This window comes from Adiantum capillus-veneris, chromosome 28 (assembly GCF_014529385.1).
Source record: "Adiantum capillus-veneris isolate H3 chromosome 28, ASM1452938v2, whole genome shotgun sequence".
Classification (NCBI taxonomy): Eukaryota; Viridiplantae; Streptophyta; class Polypodiopsida; order Polypodiales; family Pteridaceae; genus Adiantum; species Adiantum capillus-veneris.
Genome location: NC_140958.1, coordinates 23494625 through 23512133, shown reverse-complemented (window position 1 = coordinate 23512133; position 17509 = coordinate 23494625).

Genomic DNA, 17509 nt, shown 5'->3' with positions numbered 1-17509 from the left:
TAGTATCTCCACAATACCATTCCTTTGTTCTAGTGCTTTCAATTCCATTACCACCATCAGTCCCTCAACTGCAGCCAACATAGTCTCAGGTATTCGAGTCCTTGGCTGGTTTGGTTGTGCTGTCGGAGAAGAGTGGCGTGGTATCTTCTGAATGACCTGAGCATCAGAACTCTCTGGCTGCTGTGGCAGCTTCTTGGCTAAATCCTCTATGATTTTTGCCGCTAGTTCTCTCTGCTCTTGCCATTCATCAACCACCTTTTCTTTACCTTTGTCCTTTCACACCTCTCTCTGCTTACCCCATTTTCTACTTCCAGGAGTGACTGGTTTCACTAGGTTATCTGGAATTTCCTCTATTACCACCCCTTTATTGTGTGTAACTGCTTGTACAAGAACTGGTTATGGGACCTTCCTCTCAGTAGCCGCAGTCACCGGTGTGTCTGGACACTGAGCCGCGAAATGCCCATACTTACCACAAGTATAGCAGTTCAGACTTTGATTCTGGAAATTACCACGACCCCAGCCCCGGCCAGTACTAGCTTGGTATTTTCCGTGCCCCGTACCAGTACCACTGATACCTGGTTTCTGTTCTTGGGGAACACTGATAGTCTCCACTCTTACTGGTTCAGCATTGGTAAATGCCACCATAGATAGATCTTTTCCCTTCTTAAAATGATGAATTCTAATACCACAGTTGTTCCATATATGGCCATAGGATTTGTAGTAAGTACATTGAGGGCACTCATTGGAAACATGATCTTTAGATTTACACTTTGAACACCATGTTTCCATTCTTCTTATTGGTTGTTTGGTCTGACTGATTTCAGCAATCTGTCGGGCCATCTCATCAATCTTTCTAGACCAAGACCCCTTCTTAGCCTTGTGTTTGATCTTCTCATCGGAGCTACTTTCAGAACTATTGGAGGTCTTACTAGAATCAGAATTCTCAGTAGAAGTACTACTACTAATGGACCTCCTATTCTTATGACGCCTTTCTTTCTTGGCCTGATGTTCTAGCTTCATGGCTCGCTACTCCATATCATTAAATTTCTTTGTTGGTGTTGACACCTCCTGTTCCCTAATCTTCTTACTGCAAAAACCATTTAAGAACCATGCTCGCAACCGCTTTTCTGATGGTGGTTCCTGCAACTGCCTAGTTAGCTCTTTTATTTTCTCAACATAACTTTTGACTGATAATTTTCTTTGCTTTATCTTATCTAGTTTATAGAGAATATCCTCATCTCCCCTGTTGTATGAATAATCCTATGCATCCAGCTCTGCCAAATGGAGGTGAAGTCCCAAGGGTGAATATTACATGGGTGGACAAGCACGGAGTCAAGATTTTGGCCAGCAAAAGGGAAAGAGATGAGAGGGAGACAAAGACGAAGTGTGAAACTAGAGCTAGCAAGGGCAAAGAGAAGGTGTATGAAGGTAGAGTGCAACCTGAGACTAGCAAAATAAGGAGACACCACAAAATCAAGCAAGCGGGTTCTTAATTGGGATGTGGATATCCCAAGTACAACCTGGTAAGTGGCATTCAAAATCAAAAAGCAAACAATACTTTTGTTCAAATGTTGGCTTTAAATCCCAAATTGAGGAGACAATGGTCTACAAGTGTTAGCACCAGGCTGCCAAGAGCTAAGGAGAATGTGCACGCCGTGCAAAACATCGCCTTGAGGGTAGGTATCCTGACTGATGTTCTTCCACTGGTCCATGCCATCATTGAGAAAAGGATGCAGCTATAGGCCTACATAGATGGTGGATCATAGGTATGTGTCATGGCGGAAAAAGCCATGAAGGAGATGGGATTCAAGCCGATAGCCAAGTTGAATGTGCACATGAGGATGGCCAACCATACTAAAGCTAGGTTCCTGGGTGTGTCTCAGGATGTGAAGGTTAAGGTGATGGGCATAGAGTGCCTGATAGACTTTTCCGTTATGAAGGAAGGTGATAATGCTTATCCAATCATTTTGGGTAGGCCGTGGTTACTGGCAAAGGTGCTAAGCAGGATTGGGAGAGCAAAGTGTTCACTTTATCTGACAGAGAGAAGGGGAGAAAGATTGTGGTAGATTTGAAGACCAAGGAGAGTAGTTCTTGTCCTATGGGAGCTAAAGATGAAGATGACATGACAAGCTACGAGTACGAGATGGAGACGGCCTATGATGAAGTCTACACTAGCACATAGGAAGGGGAGAGCGGGGATGACATGCTAAAGATAGATGCATATTTTTGGAGTCACCATAGATGAATCCCCTCTTAAGAGTAAAGGTATGCAGCCTCAAGCTCATGGTTTAAGAATAAACGAGGTTTCAAGCATGTTGAGTGAGGATTTGACCAAGGGTGAGAAGGAGAATTATGTCCAGATGTGTAAGTCCTATCCTAACGTATTTGCAATGGAATACAAATATTTGCGTGGTGCAAAAGGGGTAGAGCACAAGATTGTTCTCAAGGAGGGACATACACCTAAAGCACAGAAGCTTAGGAGACTAGGGGAGATCCAAAAGGAGGCCCTTTGGCACGAGATTAATAAGTTGTTGGATGCAAGCATCATTCACCCTGTGAAGGAGTCCCCTAAGAAGAATGGAAAATGGAGGGTATGTGACGACTACAAGCCACTAAATGTGGCGACCAAGAGAAATCACTATCCGCTATCGTTTCAAGATGATGGTGCACCCAAGTTTTGTCGACCCAAGGAGAAGCGAGGGACACCTATGTTAAAGTTAGTAGGTAGATGACACAGTACTTGTGCAGCTGCTTGATGCAAGGTATGGTCGGCACTGTCGGAAAGTGTATGTCAAATGTGGGTTTTAGCAAACCAAAGGAGGTTTTCATGCTCAACTCGTCAGGATTCCCAGAAGTGTGGGTGCAATCATCAGCTAGTGCCATGAAATGTTATATGTTGAATCCTTTCACAATTTTGCCAATTTTGAGGCTCTCGGCATGCATGAAACTGCTCAATGGGATGTTGTTTTAAGGTTGCCACACTTGTAGCGGTCCTGGTCTTCTTAGGGTGGTGTGCGGGATTGACTATGACCTGTTTGCATCGTCGTGGGATTGTCCACACTAAAGCTTAAGTCTTTGTTGGATCGGCAATTTTTGGCGTGTGCACGGGGGCCCAACCCAAAAGGTTTTTAAATTTTTTAGTTGAGGAAATAAAACGTTGCATGGAGGGGTGGTGGGCTACTTGAAGGCAAGTAGCACCACTTGGGAGGTTGAATGGGAAAGTCGCCATCTGGAGGGAGTCTCCAGTTTGCATGGCAGGAGGATGGCACTGCAAGGGGGGGCTAGAGGGAGTCAACGCGGAGAAGAAGGGTAGGAGTGCCTCGAGGGCGGGGCAGGGAGTTACAGAAGGAGCAGTGGTCACCACAGGTGGCCAGCAGGGTCAAGAAGAGGCTACGACCAGGAGGGGCCAGCGCTGTAAAGAGGAGGGCCGCCACCTTTTTGAGAGAGAGGAGCAACCTTAGGCAATTGAAGGAGCACGTTACAGAGGAAGGGCCGATAGGTTCTCACTAGAAGGGGTGGCATATTGCAGGAGTTAAGGGGAGCTACAGAGACCGAGCAAAAGCTTCAAGTTGAAGGGCGGAGTTGAAATGCATGTAGAGGGGAATGAGTGTTGCAGAGGATATGGGACGCATGTGTAAGAAACTAGGCAACTAGGCTCTACTAGATCCTCTTCCCAACCTCCCTTTATAGGTGGGCTCCTAGCCCCTTGCCCTAGACGGATCCCCTGTCCACACTGCCTAGCCCGGCCCTTGGCTGTACTCCTTGCCTAGCCTAGTTCTTAGGGTACAGGACCCGTGTCCTGACATTACTTCCCCCTTAAGGAAGAGTTTTCGTCCTCGAAAACACAAGTAGTAACATCTTCTTAAGAATACTGGTGTTCTCTTTATTGACGTCCCATAAGTGAGCCAATTGTGTGTATGACCGATAATTGGTGCAGTGAGGAGGTTCAATGAAACCAAGATGAATATCTTGATTTTCAACATTGTTCTCCGTTTGCAACCACTTGGGTCTGAATGGTAACTCCATTTATAACTCGCTTGAGTGTTGTAAAGGAGTAACCACAACTAAGAGTCACTTGGGTTTAAATGGTAACTCCATTTATAGCTCACTTGAGTACTGTAAAGGAGGAACCACAACTAAGAGTTGAAGGTACTAGAATAATGCAAGAAAACCTTGGCGTAACTTTCCATGCAGTTGTGAGCCAGATTTCCTACTCGCCTGAGTATCTTGAATAGTCCGTTACATGTTCATCCCTAATGAAGGTTACTTGCCACGATGCTCTGTCAACACACCTGGTAAGTCCTTGATGTATGAAAGTATTGACACAATCTCCAACCCCACCACAAGAGGTGTTCAAAGTCAAAAATCGTACTTAAGCAAATTCTATAATAGGGAGAAAATCATCTATTTAGAAATGCGTTGTGTTAACGTATGCTCTTAGCAGATCCTTTAGCACAAGATTACTCTTTGTAATGTTTGTAATCTGCCTATCCCCTTGGATAACTAACAGTATTGACGTGTGTTTTCCTCACGGTGTGAGCGGGATGAAAACACACATAATGCCTCTATAACGACCCGACACACACTCTTGGGAAGAGACACACACACACTATGGGGCACCACTCAGCTTACACAACCACCTGGCCGAGACAGGAAACACACCTATGGAGTGAGAGGAGAGAGACTACCCACTTGCCCACTCCACACAGAGACACGCACACACACCCAAAAAACTCATCTCAAAAGAGGATAACTTATGATTTTTAGATACAAATGAGCTTGGGCCAACACCAATGGGCAAATAGCGCACACAAAATGGGTAAAAGATACCAGATACAATCACAAATTGGAGCGGAAGCTTTGCTCATAGGAGAAACTTACACAACCAAAACAACAGAAAAAGAGTGAGTAATTTGGCAAAATGGACAGTGCCATCGCGTCCAGAACGGCCCAAAACCCCAGTCTACAATGTCAAAGTGCTCAAATCCGACCTCGGATGAGCAGTTTACGACTAAAACAGGCTCCAAAAACCCCAAAAACACACCTGCGGTTGTTCCTCCTCTCCTCTCCATGTTTTTTCTGGTCTTCTCTCTTCTTTTTTAGTTCCCACACTTAGCTTCATTAGTTGGGCACCCTTGGCCTTTTAGATGACCTCAAACGAACCCCGAACAGGCCAAAAACTGACCTCGCAATGCATAGTTGTCACCTTTTTGCATCATCCGCACACCTGGCACTCATTTCTTTTCAATAATGCGTCTCAAAACCATGTGAAGTGGCCCCAAAAAGTGGTCCTAATGATGACCTTTCTGTATAACTCTCACAAGAAAACACCCACGTTGTGTCCGTATTCATCCACGTGCAAATATTGACCCCGTTCGGCCTCCTGACGCCATTAGATGCCATCTGACGCACCTGCTTACCTCATGTCGTCGGCCCACGGATAGCTTCCTCGAGAATTTTTACGCGCTACCAACTCCTCCTTATTGTAGAAAAAACGCACTAGTACTGGTGATAGTGAAAATCGATGCACTATGTACATGTTGTCCTACCTGTACACATGTGGGCCCCACGTAACCACCTGGCTCTGGAAAATGGGCAATTTTTTATTCGATGCACCATGCATGTGTATGTACATATGCACAATCCCTTGCTCCAAAAAACTCCTGACATAATTCGCCCATCCCCTAGCCTGCTAGATCATTCATGATCAGCAGCAGCAAAAAGCAATATGAGACTCGCCGTCTGGATCCCACACAAAAACACTTTGCATTCCTTGCCTCAAAAAATTAATCAAGCTTGCACCTGATTCCCAGGGAAAAAGTGTAGAGATGCCATACATCAATCTTGCATCAAGAAAACCATCAATTACTTTGGCATAGATCGGCATGTGCAAATATATTCCCTTCTCCATAGCTGAGAGGTCTCCACAACTAATCATTTGTGTCATCAATTCATGCTTCTTTGACAACTCAACCTTGGTTTGCATCGGCCCCTCAATCACTTCATAAGGCCCTTCACTTTCATCTTCAACTTCATTCGTAAATGCAACTAAACCAGACTCCTGGATTCCTTTGTCCATCAAAAGAAATGCAACATCAGCATCCTCATCACTGCTGGTAGTACTATCATTGTCCTCGTCAGACACTGAGGAATAGTCTTCATCACTAGACTCATCCTCATCTTCATAAAGCTCCTCCAATCATTTCCTTGTGTCCATATTATATAGCTCCTTGGCACCTGTCTTTCTATAGAGGCTAATCGTACCACGTCTCCCAGCTTGAACAGCTCCCACTGCACACAACCATGGTCTGCCCAGTATAATAGGATATGCTTCCAACCCCGCTGGCATCACATGAAAATCAACCACTGCCTTTGCATCATATGCCTCCACTTCTAAGCTCTTTACAACACCCAAGCATTTTACTTTTTGATGGTTTGCCAATCTAATCCGAAAACCTGACACCCCAGCCACTGCGAGACCCATCTTCTCACCGCATGAGTGTGTTATGACCCATATTTGGGCTCCACCATCCACATAACCTTGTCCCAAATTTTTCCTTTTATGCCACACATCTACTGTTGGACAAATTTCTGGTAGCTCATCCATTGCCAACACCTTTACTGAACCTCTCTCTGGCTCTTTCTCCATTGGGTTAACCATCCTCTTCCACTGTCGCTTTAGCTTAGGCACCATCTCTATAAGCTGCCCAAAAGTAACATCTGCCTTCCTGCTCGTCAGATCCTCCTTCAAGTCATAGCTTAATTGCCCATCCCCTAGTGGAAAATCTGAAACATGAAACTTTCGACGAGCTCTCCGTTTCCTCTTGGCCTTGACATCCTCACCTTCATGGCTCTTTCCTTTCTTCTTACTAGGACCTGGGGCACTTCTTCCTTCCTTATCCTCTCTGGTCCTCTTCCCAATAGGCATCACTAATGTATCCTCTAGCTTTGATGCCTTCTCCAAGGTGACTACACTTAACACTTTTGTCTTTCCCTTTTCCTCCTGGGTCAGTCCACTGGTTCCTTCGTCTCCCTTAATTTCGATGCCATAATCATTTGACCTAGTTAGCATCTGTCTTGGCAATGGATACATGTCTCCCCCTCATCCTTAGTGGCTTATCACATTGTGGGCTGATGTGACCCAACTCTCCACAATTATAACATGTGGGCGTCTGCCTCCAAAACCTACCATTGCTTTGTCCAACACCATTCCTAGGCCTTTCTTCACCTCCTGGCTGATTTGCAAACCTCCCTCGACCTCGATTATTTCCCACTTGAACTAGCATGTTTAGGCTGAGATTCTTCATAAAATCTACCACTTGCCTCATGTCTTGCCTTAGCCCATCATCTTGCACCAATGTAGTGACCACTGCTGGCATAACCTGAGTAGTAACAGGAACAACTGGTTCATGATGAGCCCCTGGCATGCGACCTTGTAAAGAGTCAATAGGCTGAAATTCAGACCTCATGGGCAAAGACTCCACCCCTAACTGGCTCATTTTCCTTAACTTCCACTCTTTGTTCCTGGCCACCTCTAATGCATCTTCATATGTCCTAGGCTTCTTTAGCTCCACTCTCCAACGTATATTCTCCCAAAGACTAGCCAAAAACTTGTCCTTCTTCATCATGTCAGGCGGGGGTACTTGTGGTGCTAAGGCCTTGCACATTCGCTCCCATGCCAATGAAAACTTTCGTATGTACGCATCTACTGGCTCACCTTACTTTTGCACCAAACCTTGTACTTCTTGCCACACTTTGTATGGATCTTCTATCTTCACAAACTCCACTTCCAACCCATGCCTTAGATTGTCCCAACTCAATCTTACAGGTGGATCCGCTGCACGCGACTCCTCTTCAAATGTTTTGGACCAGACTCGTGCATCACTCTTCAAACAAATTTGGAGAAGACGTAATATCTGCGCAGGGTCATGAATCTGGTTGCTAATGCAGGCAACCTCCATCTTTTCCAAAAAATCTTCCACATCTTCATCACTTCTTCCATGAAACTCCGGATAAGAGAAAGCCATGGCTACCCAAGTTACAATGCTTTGAGAACCCCTTTGAACACACATGCAAGAACCCAAAACTTTTGACTACCCAATTCCCAGAAACTTCAATGGAGCTCAACTTTAGATAAGGACAAACACATGCACATCAAATGAGTTTTCATAGTTGATCATCGGAATTACAACAGGCAAAGGACATTCCAAGATCTCTCGTAATCTTCTTGGCCCGAACATAAAAACTATGCGCTGCTCGAAAAAAATCTTCCTGGACACATGAACATTTATCTAGATTCTTTGAGTTAAATGAAATGGAGTGAATTGAGGGCCATTTTGATCATCCATTAACACTAGAATGGTAACCTAGCAGGACATAAAAGTGTCCTTTCAGGGTTTTGGGAAAAATTTCCAAAACCATAGTAGATCCACTCATTTTGAAAAATCCTTTCATGAGCTTATAGTTCAATAACTACTACATATGGAAAAAATGATAAACTTGTAATTTTTATCATCCCTTGGTCACGCTCAAGCCTCCAAAGTTGATGGACCAGTGCATTTTGCCCAAAACAACAATTTCTTACGGTTGATTGCATATAAATAAGAGTGGAGATTTTTGTAGGACATGACATAAAATGCCCCGTTAACTTTAATGGGTTGGTGAACAAAACATATGGTTGCTTTTACCTCACTAATTTTTTTTGGGCAAAAAAAATAGGTACAAAAAGGTTGCATTTTTGCCATTCTGCGGACCTATCATCAAAGTTTGTATAGTCACGCTCAATACAGATACTATATACATGTTTTCTTAGTTCCCTTTGGGCCTTTGGATTCAAAAGGAGCCATGGAGCATGTCAAAAGGATAATGGATCTCTTACAATTGGAACCTTGGGGGCAATGATAAAGTGCTAAATATAGCAAACATGAAAAAACTGGGGTTATCATTATGACCTCTAGAAACCCATAGAAACTACTCAATATCTAGCCAATTTTGTAGTCTATGATTAGATATGGTCACTATCTAAAAAATACACACAATTGGCCTAAGAAACTAGTAATATTGAGAAAGCTATGCTTGCTACTCTAAAATATTGAGAAAGCTATGCTTGCTACTCTAAAATGTATCGTATTCTTCAGCAATCAAAAAACTCAACCATCATCATATACTATGCTATATAGCATATTACGTCCCGCAAAACTCAAGGAAGATTAGCTTTATGTTATACATTACACTTACAAAATCAAAATTGAATTTGGATATCAAGAAAGCCACCAAAAAAATCATAAAAGTGCTAATTTTGTCCAAAAAATAGGATTATGCAATTCTTGTAAATTGGTCATAACTTTCAATTTCAACACTTAGCTCTCCCTACAAGAATCAAAACATGTTGAGAACTATGAAGGCCTAACCTCTAGCCATCTAAACCTCACAAACATGAAGTTTAGAGTGGTATAGTTGCCAAAAATTGAAAAAAAAACCTAAAATAGGACCCATTTTTTCACACAGTTTAGGTTCAAAAATGTTGTGCAAGAGTAAGGTTAATGATGAGATCGATACTCAAAAAAAAATGCTAAGTTTTTTTCAGCTCATAAGGCAATTTTGTGGATATATAGCACCTAGAAATTCATTTTCATACTCTTCAAATAATTCAAGCAAAATGGTCACTTAATAGGACACAAAAGTGTCCAAGGACATAAAAGTGTCATGTTACCATTCTAGTGTTAAAGCCAACCATGAAGCTCCCAAGAAGGCACACCTTACTTAACCTGTGATTTTGCCAAAATTTCAACAGCATAACAGCATAAATGGCTCAAAAGACCAAAAAACCAGCCATCATAACTTGGAAAAATTTTGGCAGAGTTTCCCCAGAAATAGAGCAGTAGGAACCCAAAATATAGACAGTATATGTATGCATAAACTGCCAACAATAGAACCCGAGCATCAAATAGGACTCACTAGTACATAGCCTATGGTGAGGTCACGAAATGGGTGCTCCAGCTACCTGTATCACCGAAAGTATCTCCACATTTGAGAATCCCCCAGCTCAATAAAACCTCACGCTATCGACCCTCACACGAAGGCTCATGCAAATCGCGTATAGTCAAGTCTCAAAAATGACTACCTTCCAGACCAAGTCTCAAAAATGGATGGGACTGCCAAATAAAACCAAATATGGATCCACAAAGACGTACAATGGAAGTTTCCACAAGTAACATACAATCCAGCAGACAATGCGCTCAAACAGGCGCCAAATGATGCATACCCACAACAATTGCAAGTGACTCCACTCTCAGTATATCACTATACTCTAGCTACCTGTACCTGTGTGAATCACCTATACATGTACCTGTCCCTGTAACTTATAACCTGTAACCTGTAGTCTACAACCTGTAATCTGCAACCTGTAATCCCGAATCTCGAAGCTTGAAGCTCGAAGCAGAAGGTACTCGAAGAAGATCCTCCGTGGGGGCGCCAAAAGAATGTGAGCGGGATGAAAACACACAGAACGCCTCTATAATGACCCAACACACACTCTTGGAAGGATACACACACACATTATGGGGCACCACTCGGCTTACACAACCACCTGGCCGAGACAGGAAACACACCTATGGAGTGAGAGGAGAGAGACTATCCACTTGCCCACTCCACACACACACACACACACACACACACACACACACACACACACCCCCAAAAAACTCAGCTCAAAAGAGGAGAACTTATACAAATGAGCTTGGGCCAACACCAATGGGCAAATAGAGCACACAAAATGGGTAAAAGATCAGATACAATCACAAATTGGAGCGGAAGCTTCGCTCATAGGAGAAACTTACACAACCAAAATAGCAGAATAAGAGAGCGGAATTTGGCAAAATTGACAACGCCATCACGTCCGGAACGGCCCAAAACCCCAGTCTACAATGTCAAAGTGCTCAAATCCGACCTCGGATGAGCAGTTTACGGCCAAAACAGGCTCCAAAAACCCCAAAAACACATCTGCGGCTGTTCCTCCTCTCTTCTCCATTTTTTTTCTGGTCTTCTCTCTGTTTTTTTAGTTCCCACACTTAGCTTCATTAGTTGGGCACCCTTGGCCTTTTAGATGACCTCAAACGAACCCCGAACAGGCCAAAAACTGACCTCGCAATGCATAGTTGTCACCTTTTTGCATCATCCGCACACCTGGCACTCATTTCTTTTCAATAATACATCTCGCAACCACGTGAAGTGGCCCCAAAAAGTGGTCTTAATGATGAACTTTCTGCATAACTCTCACAAGAAAACACCCACGTTGTGTCCGTATTCATCCACGTGCAAATATTGACCCCGTTCGGCCTCCTTACGCCACTAGATACCATCTGACGCACTTGCTTACCTCATGTCGTCGGCCCGCGGATAGCTTCCTCAAGAATTTTTACGTGCTACCAACTCCTCCTTATTGTAGAAAAAACACACTGGTATTGGTGATAGTGAAAATCGATGCACTATGTACATGCTGTCCTACCTGTACACATGTGGGCCCCACGTAACCACCTGGCTCTGGAAAATGGGCAATTTTTTATTCGATGCACCATGCATGTGTATGTACATATGCGCAATCCCTTGCTCCAAAAAACTCTTGAAAACGGTTTACAGACAGTCTTCCCAGATGACTGGTAAACGGGAAATCACAGTAGTGTTTAACATTGGTAAAGAATTAACAATGTCCGAAATAACCATCGTGGTTAACTTGAAAAAAATCTAGAAACGCCCAAACCGAGCCATGACCTCTATTGGTGATTAGTGGATTTAAAAGTAATCGCATAGAGTTAGTGCACATAGAGTGCAAAAATGCTTCATAAGAAACAACCTGTGGAATATGCATGCGGTTCCAAATCAGCCTTTGCTAAACACTAGGGCCCATAACACCTAGTGTGCATGCATTTAGCAAAAACAGATCCGAACCTGTATATCCATGGTGATCCTTGCCTTCAACTTGTGGCAAATGTGATGCACCTAGCACACATTAAAGAGGATTGTAAATAGTTCTGAAAAGAAAGTAAATACTTTCAGTTGCAATCTTTTGCAAGCCTTGCTGAAATGTCTAAACCATAATAGAAGGTGAAACAGTGATCACGTCTAGGTACAAACAGTGAAACTTTTTCATTTGTTATATGTGTAAACAACCATCTGTAATGTTGTTTAGCAATACTTGTACCTTAACAAGTCATTCTAAGTATCCGAGAATTTCTAGCCACCAACGAAATTACTCTTGATACATCGTGCTAAAAATGGTCTAGAAAACATATGTGACCAGCACTTAGGGACTTTGTCGTGACACATATTTGAAATAGGGGCACTAGTGTCAGTCCTAGAGACTCATATTCGCCACATGTGGAATATGTCTCAACTAAGGATGTCTGAAAAAGAACATCCTACAAGTACAAGATGTACTTGTGTGTGGAGGTAGCTCTTAACACTTTATGACAGGAGTGAGAGGGACCCTCATTCATTGCTCCACACTGGTTAAACCGAACTCCTTGAGTTCCTAGACCATGTTGTATCCCATGTGACAACATGTGCCAAATTGAACCCTACAAGTAGGTTTGTAACAACATAAGGCAGAAAGATAGATTGGCTACTTGGCCCAAAATACTTTGTGCCGACATGCCCTTGGCATGACTCTGTAACATTCAAGCGTACTTATACGTCTTGAAAAACCAAGCAAAGCATACTAAAAATGGAATAACACCAAATCAATAGATGCATACCTGGAGATTCGAACGTAATGTTCACTTACCCGTATTCAAATGGGGAGGAGCACGTCCCCTACCTGAAAAAACAAACAGCATTGCACTGGGAAGCCTGGTGGTTGCCTTTGCAATCCAAGCTCTTGGATTAGAATCTACGTAGTCAAACCCCTTGATAAGACTCTTTGTAGAAACTGCTCAACTAGCAGATAATGGTAACCAACATAGTTAACCGTGTACAGATTGAGTGGAATCAACTTGAAAAGTGTGTTCGTCTGCTACCGCGTGGTAGAATGCGTAATTCTTTCCTTGAAAGTATAACTGGGAGAGGTCAACTGTGATCCTCAATGCAGATCAAATTGTGATCCTTAATACCTATGGGGTTATGTAGCAATCACCTGTCGGGTCTTACCCCAAAACAGTATGTCCATAGACACTCCGTAGTGCTATAGAGAGAGCAGAAGACCCACACAAGTGAACTACCAATCTCTTGTGGACAACCATGATGTCGGAACTGATTGATGTATCTATACTTCCTTGTAGAGATCAGCGGGGCTGTGAGTTGAAGATTTTCAAAAACTCAACGTGAGTGTCGCAAAGAAAAAATGTAGTGCCAAAATGACACCATAAACATCCGTAATGACAAGACTCTTGCTTGTCCATTAACGTTGATGTGTACTTCCCTGGGTAGATCTATTCGATCTTGAAAACAATCACCCAAAGAATGCCAATAATTGGGTCTTACCCTTGGTCAAGCTCTTAGCGTGTGTGGCTCATAGCACTTATGCAAATTAGTGGTCAATGGATGAACCGATTAATACTAATTTGAGTAGCATCTTAGCCATGTGTTAGCTGAGAGTTAGAGCACCTTGGCTCAGGCTGACTCACGAGCAAAACACGTTGGAGAGGGGGAATGGGGAAGACACCCGGCACGACCAGAAATGCCTCTCTATAGCTCAGGGTCAACACAGCACCCCAATCCACTCGAAAAAACCTTCAAAATGACAATCTACACCTAATCCGCTTCACCTGCTCAGTTCCCAAGCGCACACACGCTATCCAGGACTGCAAAAGGAGCCGACACCTCACTGCACCTGCTCTGCCTCCCTCCACACATACACTTACTCTCTCTCTCTCTCTCTCTCTCTCTCTCTCTCTCTCTCTCTCTCTCTCTCTCTCTCTCTCTCTCTCTCTCTCTCTCTCTCTCTCTCTCTCTCTCTTTGCAATGCACCAACGATCCGGGCGTACACACGCTTCACCGGCATCCCGGCTGACAACACACGAGACGACAAAGAGAAAGGGGAAAGGGGGATGTGACACGGCACCATAAACCAAAAGGGTTGTGCATTAATGGCTTCCAAGCTCCATTACAATCCTTCTCTGAGCTTCTCTCTCTTCTCCTTTCATGTACACTGCAAAAACTAAGCAGCCTCTTGTTACAAAAAGTTTTGCCCCTATATATTGGGCTCGTTTTTTGACTTTTTAGGCATTTTTCATGGTAGGCAGACATGTGGCAATCCCCTTGGGAGGCTCAGCTGGGGACTTTGACTAGCTTGGTGCTTATCCCGAGGCTTCATACTTCACTCTACACACAAGCACCCTCTAGGGAGCAACGACGGAACCGTCGTTGCCCCCCTAAGGGTTCACATTGCCTTTCAAAAAGGTTTGGACCGAATTTAGTCCGTGGGAAAAGGCCCCCCCGTGGGCGGGTGCCACGTCATCACCTTCCTCATGAGGGCGGAGCCGCCCAAAACCGTCGCAAACTGCCACCCGCGGCCTGTAGAGCCACCACAATAGTGCCATGCGCTTAAGGCCATGGCCATGAGCTCACGGAGCTTCAAATGGGCTCCCATCCATGCATTCTAAACGGCGAAAGCCCTGACCCTTATACCCCGCCATTGAAAAGCCATTGTGCGCATGTGGGTTTACTTCGGCGCCATGTGGCGGCCTCACCTTCCAAAGCCCTCAAGCTCCAAAAAATCTCCCAAGATACACATATAAAAGACCTCTTTTTTGCCTTTTTCTCCTGGCCCCGACTACCTTGTGGGATGATTGAAAACCCGGATTGCCGAGTCAGACCAAGCCTTCACTGAGTTGCCCCCCGGGTCATGCAAACCCGACTACACTATGCTTCTTGTGAGCTCGCTACCGGAGGCCACAAAAACCGAAAAAATCATCTGCCCACTTTCTACTGCCAACGGCTACCAACTTCGTCTCATTGTATCTGGCTGACTAAGCATCCGGTTGACGTGCAGTCGATTCGTGCTAGCTCCATACGATACACCCTATCACCGAAACTCCAGATGGCACGTCCTCCAATGCGGTCGGGTGGGCTCAGACCCGGCCCCCGGAAAATCTTCCAATGACCATAACTTGCTATCTAGAGCTCCGATTCACAATCCGAGAAGACAGGCATGCTCCATAACTCGAGCACTACACACATATGCACTGACATCAGCCCGGGCCACCTGCCCCAGCTGCCCTACCCGTTGGGGATCTGCTACACACCCTTTATTTAAACTGCAATATCTAAAGCCCGGGACTCCGTTTGATGAGCCGTCTGGACCGGCTTCTGGAGCACAGTAAGCACTACCTTTCAGGACACGGTTTTGGCATTTCGGACCTCTTGACCTGTCATATCATCTGGAACATTGCATAGAACTTTTGGCCTAAAAAGCCGCTTCAAACACACTTTCCCGCTATCCTTTGGCTGCCAAGGGCCTTGGCACCTGCCCTAGCTTTCTGCACCGCACTCGGCTGCACCCTTTGCCTGACATATACCACTACTTAGCTCCGACCAACTTTAGCTGCACCATCATTGCCCAACCCTCTTGTTGAGCATTCATGCTCAACTAAAAGCACACTTTTGAACCTGAAAACTGCAACACTCGACAAGCATGGAATGAAGTAAAAAACCATAGCTATATGTACATGCTATGTACAGAGTATGTACAGAGTATGTACAAGGTGTCCTCTCTCTTCATAAGCTTCCTCTGTTTAGGTTGGTTGCCCAACCCCCGTAGCTACAATCTGGTGTATATCAGGCACTAACCCCCTGTCAAAGTACAGCCTGAGCCGTACACCATTCACCCTATGCCTCAAATGTTTGCAATTGGCTCTCACCAGCTGATAGGTTCCATTCGGAAAGGCTTTATGCACTTTGTACGGACCCGTCCATTTCTTCTTGAACTTCTTTTGGAAGGTGAAGTCCAAGTAGCTTTCATACTTCATCACCAGATCTCCCTCTTGAATCTCCTTGTTTGGCAAGCTCTTGTTGAGCTTCGCCACTCGCTTATCCCTCTGTTTCACATAAAAGTCTGCCACAACCTCTCTATCCATCTGTAAAGCCTCCAAACTAGTGATCCAATCCTGCAACACGCCCTGTTAAGTGGCACTGACATGCCACATACCGTTCAATGCACCTAGTTGTGCATGTAGTGGCAAAACTGCCTCTTTACCATAAACCAGATCAAATGGAGTGAAGTTTATGGCCACCTTGTAGGATGTGCGGTAGCCCATAAACACTTCTCCAAGTTTACCTCCCATTCTGTCACCTGCTTACAAACATATTTGGTCAACATCTTCACAATCTGCCCATTGGCACTCTCTACCAAGCCATTGCACTGCGGGTGATATGGCGAAGAGAAGCGGTGTTGGATACCCAGCTTCTCCACTAAAGCTCGCATCAATTTGCTTCGGAATCCTTGGCCTCTGTCCGAGATTAGTACCCATGGAACACCAAAACAGCAACAAATGCTGTCAAACACGAACTGAGCTACCACATTTGCATTTACCTCTTTGACAGCCTTGGCCTCAACCCACCCGGTAAGGTAGTCAATCGCCACTATAATGTATTTTTTACCGCTTGCCGATTTCGGGAGTGGACCAATGGCATCCAAACCCCACTTCTCAAAAGCATCCTGGGAAATGATGGCTCCCTGCGATTCGGCTATCAGCCTCCTCTCGCCCATAGTTTGACATTCATGGCAGGTTTTGCACCAATAGTGCACATCACGTGCTATCAACGGCCACCAAAAACCTGCTCTCAAGATTCGAAACAAAACCTGGTCTTTACCTTGATGCCCACTTTCTTCATGGCATTGCTCCAGCACCATTCCTATCTCCTCTTTGTACAACACTCTTCTAAGCACTCCGTCACGCCCGTAATTCATGAGATCTTGACCTATTAGTCTGAATTTGCGGGCCTTTTGCACCACTCTTCTCTTTTGCAACTTGGACAAACCCTCTGAACATTGCCCTGTACTCAAAAAGCCTTCAATCTCCTTTAGAGTCTCTCTACCTGCATAAGTGGCTGGGGCCACATATAGACCTGCAACATGTACCTGTACTTTGCTGCTAGCTAGTTGATCCGCCTCCTGATTCTGATCTCTCCTCACATGCTTGAATTGGACTTCTTCAAAAGAATTCAAAATCTTCTTGATGGAAAAGAACCAATGCTTCAAAGAATCGCGCTTTACCTGCCATTGGCCTAACGTTGCTTGATGACTAGCAATGCATCTCCCTTCACCACCAACCTTGAAATGCCGAACTCTATGCACTGCTTTAAACCCAAATGCAGAGCGAGATACTCTGCCTCATTATTGGTGTGGACATCCTCCAAATCATACGCCTTTGAAAATATTGTTTTTCCATGTGGGTCGTGTATCACCACACCTCCTCCTGCTTTCTGCACTACCCTTCAATATGCTCCATTGAGCCACATAGTCAAAGCATCTTCCAAGTCGGGTTCCTCCTTAGCTTCATCTTTCACCACTCTT